Below are 16,055 nucleotides of genomic sequence, written 5' to 3'. Positions count from 1 at the left end.
GTGGAACGTGTTGGAGGACTCAGCTGTAAACTCTGGAGAGTTGGAAATGCAACCCTCCCCCTCTGTTTGGTGATGGCTTTTTCTCTTTTGACCAAGATGGCTTCTTTCACCCCTCTTTCAAACCGTCTTTTCTCCCTGTCGGAAATCTGGACATCATTATCGTCAAAAGAGTGACCTTTGTTCTTGAGGTGCAAGTGGACGGCTGAATCTTGCCCCGAGCTGCTGGCCCTCCTGTGCTGTGTCATGCGTTTATGTAGCTGTGGTTTAGTTTCTCCAGTGTAGGAGTCCTGAGCAGTCCTCGCTGCATTGGACACAACGCCGCTCAGCTGTGGTTTGGGTGTTCTGTCTTTGGGATGAACCAGTTTTTGTCTGAAAGTGTTATTAGGTTTAAAATTTACTGGTTTGTTGTGTTTGGAGAAAATTCTCCTGAATTTCTCAAAAACTCCTGACACATGTGGAATGACAATGTTTTTGCGTCTCTCTGTTCTCTCCTCTGTGTTCGATGCTGTGTTGTTTCGTCTGTCAGCTTTATTGGCTGATTTGACAAAGGCCCATTTCGAGTAACCACAAGCTTGCGGTGATTTCATGATGTGCTTGTGTTCTTTTTGTTTCTCCTCTGTGGCACCTGTGGTATCTCCACCTTATTGTCAGATTTTATAGGTTAGGACAACACAAAGAATTGCGTAGTTGTAAAGTAGAAGAAAATTGGTACAATGGTTTTATAGTTTTTCTAAATAAAAATCAGAAAAATGTGGCATCCATTTGAAATAATTCCCTTTCCCCCTTATTCACCTTAAAAACTTGACGCAACTAATTGTCTTGAACGTTATCTAATTATAGTTGTAAATAGAATGGATGAGTAAGTAATCTAATCTCATTGTAGATACAGCTGTTCTGTGAAGGCCTTGGAAGTTTGTTAGATGACATCAGCAGGGATAAAATTGTTTGAGGAAGGGTCAAAACATGTTAAAACTGGGGATGCTTCACAATCTGTTCAGTTCTTAGTCTGAAGATGGAAAGAGTATAACACAACTGCGAACATACCAAATCATGGCTGGACAAGGAGAGCATTAATCCAAGAAACAGCCAAGAGGCTCATGGTAACTCTGTGGGAGCTGCAGAGATCCATAGCTCAGGTGTGTTAGCTTTTGCTGTTACCCAGTTCTTTTGTTGGCAGCCTGCTGAAAGGAGCTAGAAATTTTAATTTTCCAAAGCCAAAGTCTATTTTATTTTGGCCACATATAAAGTTCTACAGCGCGGGGCTCCATTCAGAGAAAAAGTGTTGTCATCAGCATATAATACATATTTATCTTCTTGGGCCGAGCATGCCTGGTACAATAGGGTAGACTCAGGCACACAACGTGATCTAGTAGACCCTATGCAAATACTGTGGGCAGGCCAGCCTCTGCACAGATTCATTCAGGGGAATGTACTGACAAAGTGTTTGAGTGTTGGTCCCAGGCGTGTATCTAACTGCAACAGACCTACAGATAGGAGAGAGAGAGAGAGAGAGAGAGAGAGAGAGAGAGAGAGAGAGAGAGAGAGAGAGAGAGAGAGAGAGAGAGAGAGAGAGAGAGAGAGAGAGAGAGAGAAGACCTTGAACATTCCTGCTGTTTCCCAGCTCTTGGAAGATTGTGTCGGTACAAAATGGATTTGGTTTTGAATACAAAGGAAGTTTTCAAGACATACCACAAAACATACAAAATGAATACTACCACTCAGACTGACCCGTATATATTTAATATTATTTCAAACACAGTTAATAACTATTCAGTATATGACTAATATAACTTTAAACACAATTAATCGTAAAAAAAACAAACTATTTTAACAGGTGGGAGAATCTGTGTTCAGTATAACTATTAATTTGCGCACGCCACACATCTGGTCCTTTTGACGGAGTGACAATAAAAAAAATCCATTTGACGTCCAAATTCAAGTTTATCCCAAACCATTTAAGGGACACAGCAAGGTAAGATGAGACCAAAATCAACCTTTTGGGTCAAATCTAAAATACGATGTGGGTTAGATAACAGTCTAAAAAAAAAACATTCAAATGAAACAAGATCAAATATTGGTCATTTTTAGAAACTGCTTTAGTTTACAATAGTTTTTAAATACTATTTCGGTCAGAGTGTAGCTGGCTGCATTGTGTAGCTTTTCTGCATGATGTCACCAATTTCCACCCAGTTCCCCTTTATTATAATGACAAAGTTCTGTTAACAATGTAAAAATGAGATGTGTATTTGAGAAATGTATGTCTCCATCTGTGAGTGTAGTAACTTGAGCCTCTCTGCTCTGTTTTGGCAGCTGTTCCAGCTGTGTGTGTATGTTAGTGCACGTGAGTCTCTGCTGTGTAGTCTGGAGCAGTCAGCTGGAGGTGACCTTTCAGATTTTACTCCACCACAGACACTAAGCAAGCTCCTTCGGAGATGAAAAGCGCCCAGATGGCTCCACGTTGGCTCTGGTTTCGGGCTTTAGTGCTATTGGTTTTAGTTTTAAGTCCAGGTGCTACAGTGCAGTTGGCTTTGAAGGTCAAGTATAGTAACTCTAAAGACAATGATGCATTTCCACTTTTGAGCCCAAGTAGCAGATTCATCTTGAGTATCGAGAGAAATCTTGCATATTTGCTAGCAAAAGTATCCATACCTCTTCAACCATCATATGTTTTGTTTCGTCACGACCACAAACCCAAAAGTATTTTACTGGGATCTTTGAAACAGACCAACTCATAGTCACATATAATTGTTTGGAGAAAGGAAAAGGATATAAGTTTTTTAATTTTTTTACAAATAATATTCTTAAAGTTGCACAGCACAACTTTAAAAGTTAAATAAAATTTTATTTCCTATACATGCCTTTACAATTGTCTGAATCATACTCTTACCAGAGCAAGCTTAGACCAAAACTGAAATTTGCTAAACACTATGCGTGAAAAACTAACACTGCACATCAATCTGAGTGTAATATCCCTATGATGAAATATAGATGTGGCAGCATCATGCTGTGGTTTTGGTCAGCATGCAAATGGGGGATTGCCAGAGTTGTTGGGAAGACGGTTGAAGCTAAATACAGCAGTATCCTGGAAGAAATGTTCTGCACCTGGTTAGACTGTCCTTCCAGCAGGACAGTCTAACCATACAGCCAGCCAGAGGGACAATAAATGGTTTACATCAAAGCATATGCACGTGTCAGAAAACCATACTCAAAGCTTGCGCCTTTGTCTAGTTAAGAATCTGTGGGAGGGTCTGAACATTTAGCGTTGCAGTATCTTTCCCTGAGATATTGTGTATGCCTTAGCGTGCACAATGAGTTGACAGGAGGAAGGACGTCCTGCGAGCTGAACACGAGCCTCCAATTAATTCTCAGCAGAACGAAGCTGTCTGGTGATCTGACTCTCACACAATGAAACGACCATTATCAAGAAATAAAACTGGAAAGATATCTTAATCTGAGAGGAGCACAAAGTGTTTCGATTAGTGGCGGTGATCTACAAAGAGAAAGTGCTATGTGGTAGAAAGTACTGTGTATCATTTCCCTTCCACTTCACAAGGAAGTTCGACTTTAGGTTTGGCCTCACAGCTAAACTCCCATTTAATTACGGGTCTAACAAAGTTTCTGTTTGCAATGTCACAAAGTGTAAAAAGTTAACTAGACAGAGTTTATATAGCACTTTTTATGGTCATACTCCCCACTCAAAGCACTTCACACTCCAGCCGCATTCAGCCAGTCGCGCTCACTAACACACGCATGTTCAGGCAACTTGGGGTTAAGTGCCTTGCCCAGGGGCACATCACCATGTGACAGGGAGCAGCTGGAAACCAAAACCACAACTTTTCAAATGCAAGACAACTACTCTACCCACAGTCGCCCCAAAAAAAGTCTTGGACTTTTTGGTCAAGAAAACCACTAAAACTGTCGCATGCAGTCTCATGATTTTGATCCATCAAACACTGACCCTTCATAAACAGTTTTTTTTACCTTCAGATTAGAGGATTGTTTAATGTCCTGTGAAGTGGCTGTGCACTGGCAGTTATCCACAGTGGTATCAGGTTTCATCCAATCAATCCTTTAGCTTTCAGTATACACTAGTTTAAAACCAGAAACATGTAGAGAGTATGATGTGATTACAACAAAACAACTTTAATACCATACTAAGATTTCTTTACATGTGGAAGTACTTTCCAACAGTCCCAGAGTTCATTGTTCCCTTTGTACGACTGGACAAAAAGCTGAGCCTTTAGACATAAATCATACCTTTGCAAAGCTGTCTGCAAGCACGTCTGCAAATCTTAAATCAGAAACTCTATCTCTGACAGCATTACAATGTCACCACGGTTATAGAGACTTTTGTGCACGGAGACCAAAACCCAAAGAGTCCAGATACTGAAGATTAAATCTTTCCATGTGTTCTGGAAGTTGATGTCATGAGATGTAGTTACTTGTATGGACACACCTTTTGGAAATTATAGCAGCCAAGACAGTTTAATGACCTCACTCACGTGCCAGAGGTAAAAAATAAAATATCTCAGAAAAAGACAGATGGTATGAAAAGCAGGGATCATTGAATCACAATAGCTTGGAATCCTTGTCCAGGTGAGGGATCATCAGGCTTCAGCCACACTTTTGTCCTTTAAAGATTTCTATCTGTCTCATGGAAGCAACGGGCCTGGCACAGTGTTTAACGTCTCCCCCTTGATAAAGAAAGATTTACAACTCCAACCAACCGTAACACATGTTGAGTTTGAGGCAACTCCAACTTTTCGTCTTCTTGTTGATATAAAGACTTCTGGAACAAACTCTTTTTTTCTGGCTGACAAGAGAGAGACAGAGTACTTCGGAGAGTTCCTGAACGTTCTGTCTGTGGATCTTCCTGATCAGCTATTCCCAAACAAGAAAACTCTGAAGATTTTTTTCAGTCCTGTCTCTTATATTCCAGCCATCCTCAAGAAAGACACTTTCTGTGTTTTACATTCCAGTGTGGGGAGATTTCGCCAAAACATCCTCATCTTTTGCTGTCAGCCACATCAGCCCAAGTGTGGCCCGCAGCCCCAAACCCCTATGCAGAAAGAGAGAAAAACTCTGGCTGGCACTCTGTAAAGCAAGCCCCAAGGTTGACTCAAACAACATGCCAGTATATTCCAGCCGAGAGAAACGATGGTGTAGTACTGGAGAACCCTGCGTGTACGTGAACCCTGGGCAAGAGAGACTGGAGTCTCTGGAGTCTTCTGCCACACAGGAGTGTTTATATTGCAGACCATGTTGGGAATAGTGACCACAGTAAGGTTTAAGGTCACAGAGCATACTGAGATGGATCGCATCCCATTTTGCTCTCAAATTCTTGTTGGCCATCCTTTGAGACTTAAAGTTGAGGAAAAGTTGAGGAATATTCCCCACAAGACAGTCGAGAAAAAGGCTTAAAGGTTCTTGCAGCACTTAAAGCTTTAAATTTGCCAAACTGATTAATTTCAAGCAGTAAATTACCAGGATTTTCCTTTTAGGCCTTGGATGATACATATGTCCTTATCTGTGAAAAAAAATCACAGTGATAAGAAACTGAAATACTACTGATGTTTCTGAATGTACACTAATTGATCGTTCAATGGAAAAATGAAACATCAGTTTAATTCATGGAGAAATATATGAATCAGATTTGCCTGTTAAAATTACACAGAAGTGATTTAAAATTAATTATCCAGTCCATACTGTAGATTTTAACATCTATTTATTTAAGGCAGATATTTTTTCAACGTGCTGTAACTGTGTGTGTGTTTTTTGTAAGTCTTTAATTACGTCCTCAAGGGTACACCTTTATAACTTGACTCTAGCCAGATGTATTTCGCTCCGCCTAGCTTCACTCACATCCATCTGGGACCTCTCCATAGGAATTGCCTTTTTTGAAGGCTGGGCCTTATCAAAAATCCTTGCATATGATTGGATAAGCCACTTGTCTGTCATCTTTATCGACGTGCTATTTCAACCACTCACACCGAAGCTAACCCGTGACGCTGATGAGAGTGACACACATTTTTTTTAATGTGTTTGCGGCTCTAGTGGCACGCGTTTTATTGACAGTGAGCTGACAGGAAGAGGGGGAAAAAGACAGTAGATCCTGCGCCGACCGCGTCGAGGACTAAAGGCCTCCTAACATGGTTCGTGCTAACCTCTCCACCATGGGAACAAAAGCCTTCAGAGGCGTTCTCTGATGTTCTTTTAATGAAACAATATTAGGTAGATTGGACAACACGGAAGAAATAGCAGCATCAATGTTAACGCTTGCTTCCTTGATGCGAGCCAATAAACAATAAAATTAGTTGGAGAAATCACTCTCTATAGGAGAGGTCCCAGATGGATGTAAGTGAAGATAGGCGGAGCAAAATCCATATGGCTAGAGTCAGGTTAACAGCTTTAAGCTTTTTCACCGCAATTTGTTATCAACACCCTCCAGAGTTACTTTGTAACATCCCACAAGGTTCTGGTTTATGACCAGTTGTGTTTACACTGTACATGCTTAACCCATCACCAGAAAACTAACCAGTAATGAAGAATGATGATGAAGAAACTAACCAGTAATTTTACTCTTTTAAATCCTAACAGAACCAGAGTCCTCATGACATGTGTCATGATCTTTTTGTGTGAAATCTTTCCTGAACAGAGGATCTCTGCTGGAGGCCATGGCTGCCTGATGTAGGCTGCACACAAGGCGGCAATCGCCTCATCTGACAGCTCTGGATTTAAGGCACTGTTGGAGGACCAGTCTTCACCTGGGACAAAGAGGGCCAACAAGCAGTTAGAAATAAAAATAAGTCTTTTAGATTAGTATGGCAAACCCACAACTTTGGTAATATAATCCAGTAAGAGAAACATTAGGCAAGCAAAGAGAATATAATGGAGGGGATTTTTAGGTCAATAAGCAAACAGCTGGGTGGAAATTTTCAAAGCACTTACCAAGGGCTGGACAATATATCGAGATTTTAAAATACTGTGATTTCTTAAAAAGAGATATAAGATGAGACTGTAACATTTATATCGAGATTATATCTTTGTTGTGTCAGAATTTTGCTTTTATGTATTGCAGTAGGTCATATTTCAGACGTTTTTCTTATTTATCTAAAGAAATGTACCTGTGAGACATTTGGGATAAAGCTTTGATTCAGAAAAGCCTTTTCATAATTACTTTATGAAAAGAAAAACATATAGAGAAAAATATCGGAAATCAGCATTCAATAAAAAATATTCAGACATAATTTTTCACTTGCCAGAAAATAAAATGTATCAAATAATGAGCATGATGTATCATTCATAGTTAAAAATGCTGTTGGTGAAGACAGAAAAAAATGCCTTAGGTAAGGATGAAGTGAGTTATACAATCAAGAATCAAGAAGTTTTATTGTCAACATGGTGAATTTCTTTTTGAGACAGACACCGGCTCGGGATGTAAATAGATAACGCAGACACATCAGACTTAATTGTGTGTGTATGTGCTTATATATATATATATATATATATATATATATAAGCTCATATATATATATATATATATATATATATATATATATATATATATATATATATATATATGTATATATATATATATATATATATATATATATATATATATATATATATATATATATATATATATATATATATATATATATATATATATGAGCTTTAGGCCTGTTGCCCCTACTGGAAGAGGGGGTTTCGGACAGTCAGGAGTTTATTGTGTCTGGTGGATGAGATAAGGAAAGTGCTAGTAAATAGAGAAGTGATAGCTGCAGTATTTTTTGAAGTTGAGAAAGACATCTCCACATCACAACATCTTGTGGAAATAGGGTCTGTTGAGACAATTGAGAAGGAGGTGGTTCGAAGACAAGACGTTTTAATGGGTAAAGGGTTTCTTAAAGGGAGAACGATCCAAGTTAAAAAAGGAAATAACTTGTCAGAATAACACATGGTTGATAATGGTGCCCCTACAGGGTACTCCTCTATTACCAGGGGAGTGTACTCAATCCTGCCTTATTTAGTAACAATATCATCCTTATTGTCATTGAAACATACATTACAATGAAATTTGCTTTCTGCTTTTAACCCATCACCCTTGGGGAGCACAGCTGCCATGTGCAGCACCCAGGGAGCAATCTGGGGTTAAGGGTCTTGCTCAGGGACCCAGAGTGCCATGACTGGGGATCGAACCAGGTACTTGCAACCTTCTCTGACTGCAAGGGCGCTGCTCTAACCACTCAGCCATGACCCAACCCCGTTATTTTGCACTATTTTCAGTAGCACAAAATAATATTTTTCAAGTCAGTCAACTGAGTAGATTTGTGATAGATGAACAGTTGGATAACTAGCACCTTAAACATCTAGCAAGCTTCTTTTACCTGCTTGTATATGGGATCTTGTTAATTTGGTCATAGACCATATCTCATCACCGTAAGTGAATATTGGAATGTTGGAAATTAAACCAGTAAATCATCACCTTTGCTTTTGGGCTAGATTTTTTTATTTTTTTATTTGACATGACATACCAGAGCTGCAGCTGTATTACAGCAGACAAAACATCAATCTGTTTATCCATCAACGTCAAGACACTTTCACTTGATGCAGACACACAAACACGCACACACACACACACACACACACACACACAACCTGAAGGGAGTGTTGCACCCTTTCCAGTTGAGAATCATCACTTCAGACTTAGAGGAACTGACCTTCCCCCTAGCTCTTTCATACTTGAATACGAACCCCTTCCGGTGGAATTACAACACCAACGCAACCATATTATCTGCAAAAAGCAAAGATGTTTCGTCTCTTTTGGGACATTTTACATGATGAGGAAGTAATAACAATCTCAAACTGGAATATTCAGCAAATAGTAAAATAAAGTAAACGCGTTATGTTGGCCTTAGAATGTTTTTGTCAAACCATGAGGTCCTCCGATTAACAGAAGCCACATGTGTGGAATAGCAAGCTTATAAAATAAATGATGTACACTTAGAACGCCTGCATGTGTACGCTATAAACATTTTATTACTAACTGTTCCACTGCAGGATGCTAATGTACAACACTTGTGAAACTCTGTAGCTACATGGAGCTTAATTATTGCAGGTTTTTGTCACGAAAAAAGATTAATTATCCAAGATGGTTTATCCAATCAGTTTGCCTAAATGTCATGCTGTTAGACTTCTTGCACGCACCAGGCATCTTTGAGACTGGAAAAGCTTTGGTCAAGGGCCAGAGCTGACTAATTAGATTGTGGCTCACTCAAGCTTTAATAATACCAGACAGACAGCTGACAAAGGCAACCAGACCAAGAGTTTTGTGCCTAGCAGAGCCGTACAAGATGCTTTTCCCAGGAACAGAACCATGAATAAGCATAACCATGAATGAAGGACTGGGAAACACGCTTAGAGGAATGTTTGTAAAACTTTTTAACCCATTTGTGATTGCAGTCTTCTTCATGTTTGGTTGAAAGATGCAACCTAAAATCTGCAGGTTTTACGCTTTAGTTGAGGAGGCCATCACCACAAACCACACAAGAACCGAATCTGGCTGTATATTTTCAAAACTTGCTTGAAAATATTGTCTTAGCCCATGCACCTAATTTTTTTGTAGCTTGCATTGACCTGTCTATTTTTAAACTAGTAGCTAGTAGTGCTTGCTAATGACTTAAAAAAGGAAAAGTCTCACATTGCCAGTGATAACAACAGTTTACCTTTGTGAATGCACTGACAAATGTCCTACCAAATTGGATGTAAACTGGTTGTATGCTTCTCTGACATGAAGTAGTTTTCCATATAACTATGTGAAATGTTCTGCAAACTAAACCTGCTCTGTTCTGCTAACATTCATTTGTGGATAATTTTTAATACTTGGTTTGTCCAATTTCTGCGATAGACCGGCGACCTGTCCCGGGTGTACCCCGCCTGTTGCCCATTGATAGCTGGAGATAGACACCAGCAGCCCTTGCGACCCTATGAGGGATAAGCGTGCATAGATGATGGATGGATGGATGGATGGATGGTTGGTTGGTTTTTCCAATTTTCTGCAAGTCTTGTCATGGCTACTTTCAATGTTTATTCTCCCAGTTGGCCATTGGTTACTTTTAGTTGATGCCATTGCTAATAGTCGTAAAGCCAATTTATCGCTGCAAACGAGCAGCAAGCAGCTGAACGCGTTGCAGACACATGAATGATGCAAACCCCAAAACACAACAAATGCAAAACAAAAAAGTTTAAAAAAAAAATAACTGCACAAGAAAAATGTTGCAATCACAAAATTGGCAGCAGCTGCTGCTCCTAATAATCTGAATAATCAGAAGGTGCTTAAACAGAGGAGGAAACCAAGGGAGGTACGGCGGATCGCTCTTCCAGCGTGGTAATCAGGCCTCCGTTCTCAAGCGTTAATTGCTCTTGTTATGCTCATTCTTACCTAAGACTTATTCTCCTTCACCAGGATCCTGCCCAGGCTCAAGCTCGAGTTCCTTTGTTCCATAAATCCAAGGGAAGAACCTAATGTGAGTCCCTTTGTTGGTCTGTCCTCTGCTCCAGAGTCAATTATTCAATAAAACAAATATTTTGTGTCAGGAAAGATCTGGTCACAGCTTCCAGGATTATTTTTGAAACACAGAGAAACAGATCCCATGGAGGAGTTCTTATGAATCCGTGTTACACAGACTGAAGGACTGCAGCGAAGACGAGGAGAATGGGGAGAGCCCATGGGACCTTGTCTGAACCAGTAGCCCACTGGATATTGTAGAGCAGATGTTGAACAGATTACAGGACATCCTACTACTGAGATCTAGATTTCCCCTCATCTTTATCTGTCTTTCCTGCTCCTGTGCCTTATTTTATGTTGTAACAAATACTGATGGCTATATCAATATTATTGTAACAATGGCTCCAACAGGCCCTCTTTGTGTCTTTTTATTAGTTCTGATGCTTTTATTTATCTACTTAATAAATAAATAAAAATGTAAATGACAAAAAAGAATTTTAAATATTTTTTCGCATAAGACCGGCTATTGTTTCTGTTTGGAGCCACGCCAAAGGAGAAAGAAAAACATACCTTGCGGATACCCTTACTTATTGCCAAAAAGATAACAGTGAACCTGGAGGGCTACAAAAGCACAACTCACAGCTGTAAAAACATTTTCTACTTCTTTTTGTTGGACCTAAATCAATAGATCTAAATAAAAACGTTGATTAAATATAAAGAAACAGATAAAAGAGTCTGGGCTGATTAAATTATTAATTACATAAAAATCTCGATGTTAATACAAAAAAAATAATAATAATTTAGTGATACCCGTCCAAATGGACTTGAAAGAAAAATAGGTATTGAGACATAATGCAAATGTCTTGCACAAAGAATCAAAATCCATACCTATATGTGTTACCAATATGGCAACCAATATGTCAGTTTGACTAAGTTCTAGTTTATTTTAATTTTAATTTTCGGTGACTGTGAGTCTTGGAGTCTTGTACATATATCTGTTGTAATCGCCTTATAATTACACATATTAAACTCTGCTGTTAAGCACAGGACAACACACAGAAAAACTGTCCTTTGCAATGACACTCATTTTCAGTATCTTTTGACAAATACTTTGGTCACACCTCGTTCAGGTGGGGAACAGCTCACAAACACAACTATTAAAGCTTGCTGCATACTCTGCGAGAAGCAAAACAATTCTCCTCCACCAAAAAACTGTCATTTTGTCCCTGTAGCCCTGCTCTTGGAGCTCTCGCTGCTTGTTCTCATCACGACGTCTGGGCATAACCTTTTTCTCCCAGGGTGTCTGACTATTTTTCTGTGATTGATCAGGATTTGGATGGCTGCGTTTAAGTTGGAAAAGCGGAAACGTCTCATGAATCTGTCGAACTAAACACTGTAGTCGCCCTGTTCACTTATGGAGGTTTGAGCACGTGCACATAGGGCAGGTAAACATGCCAAGGGGTGAGTCTTTAAATCTAATAATATTCAAGACTTAGCCCTACGTTTAAAAAACATAACTACTCTCTTTCTCACATTTTGTCTGCAAATTGCTAACTAGAACTCCATTAAGTGTTACAAGGCAAATTATCTGCAAGTTATTTCAAAAACAGTAGACATGCTAATGTTAGCATCGTAAGCTAGCAAACTATATATACAGCAAGACATAAGCAGGAGCGAGACGTAAATTAAATGAAGACTGTGGGTGAATGTGTTGAGCCCTATTCTCAGAAACAAATAATACACCCAGCGGGTGTTTGGACAAAATATAAAAAAAATTATAGGAGAGACTGCAGTATCTGCAAAGATGAGTTCTACATGATCACAATATTACTGTATAGAATGTAATACTGTTGGAACATAGTGGGCTATTTTACTGTATATAATTGTCATTTCAATGAAGTTTTGGACGTGGGCTTAAAATGGTAAATCTCCACTCTCAAATAACTGGGATCAGTTCAGGGGGAAAAAAAGTTGTGAACAGGATTAGGACATCCCAGTAGGTGCTATTCCCAGATCCAGATAGTAACTGATTTGCCCAAGAACTGAAAATAAATGCAACTTTCAGCAAAAATTCCCCTTTATAGGCCCACAGAGAGGAAATGTGTCTCTGTGTTTAATCCATCCCCTAGGGAGCAGTGTGCTGCCATACTGAGTTTCGCACGGGTTGCAATCTGTGGTCAAGGGTCTTGCTCAGAGAGCCAGAGCAACATACTGAGTTTCAAACCGCCAACCTCTGCAGCCTCTCCAAGATGCAAACGCTCAGCTCTCTAACCACTAGGCCACCACTCCCGCTGGTTCTTACAAATAACATGCATTACGAAACACATCACTTGAAGTCATTGAATTGTTTGACACAGTCCGCCAAAGAAAATCGTGAGCAAATGCAACAACATATCTGACGAATCTGGATTTTATGCCAGTCTCCATTTTTATACATTTCTGGACAGGTGGTTCCAAACCACAGCATCTCTTTAGGTAAAACTGCAGGTAGCGTAGCTACACTTGAAGTGATGCAGGGTTTTGTAGATAGCAAGTATCTCATTAGGCCAACTGTAAATGTAGCAGTCTTTTAAACAACAGTAAGCTTTTTTTAATGTGCAACTTGAGTCCAAGGGATAAGTGAACCACAAACATCCACAACTGATTAGATGTTTGCAACATAGAAAGCCAATGTTGATGATTCTGACAGAGAGCAAACCTGTCAGGATCCCCGAGCAGTGAACTTGTTTAGTTAATTGGACTCACTGGTCATTAATTATCTCCAGCGTGTATTTAAGTTCCCTCCATTTGTTTCCCCGTTGTCGGGTCATCATGTGTACTCCTGTGTTCTGCGTTCTCCTCTGTGGTCTCCTGTGCTCTCCTGTGTTCCTGTACTCCCAGTGTTGCCCCGGCCCTGAGTTTTGTTCCCGAGTCTATTGAATGGGCAAAACTGGTTATTTTTTCAGTTTGTAAAAAAAGAGACATGCTACTGAGGAGAGAAAAATGCTAGAATTAAAACTTAGAACTTTTTAAATGCTAACTGTAGGAAATCACAAGTGCACATAACATGTGACTATCAGTGGGACTTTTGACAATATTTTACATAATTTGCTAATAGTCAGAGGGAAATTGACTATTAGTGATGATAGTGCAGAGTAGAAATTAAATAACACTGCTAATCCTATTGATGTGGTCGTATTATAATCTTAGTCATTTCAAGCATTCCCTATACCAAGCTGGCTGAATCGTCATCAGCACAGACAGAGCATCTGTAGATTGTAAGATTGAGCAATGTTGTCATGTAATTCCTGTGACATTTAATAGAAGTGGTGCACGTGAGCAGCTTATGAGGCATTTGCAGGTTTCTACACTAATGCAACAACATTTTTAGATTTTTTTTTGTTTAGTTGGAGATCATGCATCATCTGCTAAAGCATCAGATGCATAGAGAGGATATTTATTTAATTACTTGGAGCAGTGTAACTTTGGAGGAGAAAAGCAAGGCAGACACTCAAAAATGTGACAGGGTTGTTGGAGTGAAACAAAACATGGTAAAGGCACAGATATTTAACTCTAGATCCGTTTACCCTTCAGGGAAACATATTCAGTCTAATATATATGCAATAATGTCCTTTTTTCCATTTTAAAGATTTGTCTTGTTGAGGGCTGCACAAAAAATATAGCAAATTTATCCATATCACAATGTCGCTGTGTTCCATTTGAACATCGTTAAGAACTGCTTGGTCTTCAGCAACAATTCACTCAATTTCTAAATATTGTGCATTCAGGTGCTCATTTGTTGTTTTTGTTGGTTAGTGCAGCAGAAAAGGTTTTAGGAATGCATTAAGACTTCTGATAAAGTCATTTAGAAACTACAACTAAATAGTTTGATTTTCAAAAAGCCGTATCTACCCAGAAGAAACCTTTTCAATTAAACCATGTGGTTGACATGGAAATAATGAATAATTAATATATTTTTTCCCACTCGTCGAGTAGACTGCTGTGTTTGTTATAAACACGAACCAGAAAGACATTAACTTTGTTTAGCTGAGCATTTGTATGTTTATCACAAGTCATATTGTCATCTCAACATTCACATACATTATTTCATATGCCATGTTTTCCTAATTATCTTGCAGAATCAATTTTCTTTAGGTGCACTCATTTAACTGTACTTTCGGATACAGGTTGCGTTGGAAAACCTCAGTGTGCAGTATAGATATGTTAGGAAATAATTTGTAAACTCCAAGTATCATGTTTTATTCAGTCTCACTCATACACAAAAATAACCCCGGTAGATTTCGCACCGTTGTCTTTGGCTACAGAGTAAGAGCCAGAAATTTCTGCACACAGGACAGCCTGCCTAAAGAGCTGGCAGATGATGGAGAGTCTCATTAATCTAATTTATTATGGCCATCATCACCCTGAAAATAAACTTCATCTCTGGCTCGGGGAGTATTAGCCGGCTCTCTGGTTCGCTGCCAATATGGTATTAGCGTGTCGGATTAACTCTGCGTGCTAATGAGGTCCATTTTTCTGCACGGAAGAGAAACCAAATATTGTGTTTCGTAAGACTAAGCGCTAAAGGCTAAATGTTGGGGTTTTAAATCTGGTTAAGATCAACGAGAGAAGAGAAAGTGACTCTAATTCCTACGAACAAGTTGTTGTCTCTGCAGGTGTGGTGAAACAATGTGCTTTCGCTCAGTTTCAATCCACATATTGTGTGTTTGGTGTTAGTATAAGGACACAGTTCTGTGTCCAGTTATGTTTGGCCCACAGTGGGATACTTATAATTGCCCATTATTCAACCTTTCCATGAGAGTATTTCATTATATTCATCTTAAGACTGAGCTGAGGGGAAGCTGCACAGCAAAATGAAAAATAAACACTTAAAAACAAAAATGGAACGAATATTAAAATAATTTTTGGAGTAAAGCTCTGTTTAGTAGCTGAGAGAACCCTGAGTTGTTTTTGGCAGCAGTGCAGGAACACACCTTGTCTCTAATATTAATAAACAACTGCTTCACGTTGCTCTCAGTAAAGTGTCAAAGAGAAAACGTCTCTCTCATCATATCTCTTCTCTTGGTTTAATGATTTCCCTGCGGCTATCTAACCTCATCATAACCAAGAAAGTTGGTGTAACATTTGGGTCGATTCTAGCTAGTATCTCTGGGTAAAAATCATACCTTGCTCTCTTTGTTAACGACAATATAAATTGGTAGGCAACTAAGGCACAAAACGTCAGTGAAATGTTAATAAACTTTTAAAATAATTTTAGCAAGATGGCATTTAAAACATTTCTTTGGCAAAATCTGTGTCAAGGCTGTAATATACGTTCTTCTCAATGACGGTGAAGGTTTAATTGCAGCCTTAAGGGGGCAATGATGTGGGGATTTGTATGTGGACTAATCAGACAATAAAAAGAACAAAATGACTATATATTTATTTTTCAGTAAAATTAATAATTTTATTCTGCATCACGTTCAAAGAATTTATTATTTTTGAAATCTGTATTGTTTCGATGAAAAAGTTGTGGCTATGACCTTTACATAAGAAAAAAAATGCGCCG

This window comes from Fundulus heteroclitus, chromosome 7 (assembly GCF_011125445.2).
Source record: "Fundulus heteroclitus isolate FHET01 chromosome 7, MU-UCD_Fhet_4.1, whole genome shotgun sequence".
Classification (NCBI taxonomy): domain Eukaryota; kingdom Metazoa; phylum Chordata; class Actinopteri; order Cyprinodontiformes; family Fundulidae; genus Fundulus; species Fundulus heteroclitus.
The sequence above is the reverse complement of the archived record's forward strand: the minus strand, read 5'-3'. Positions refer to the sequence as shown.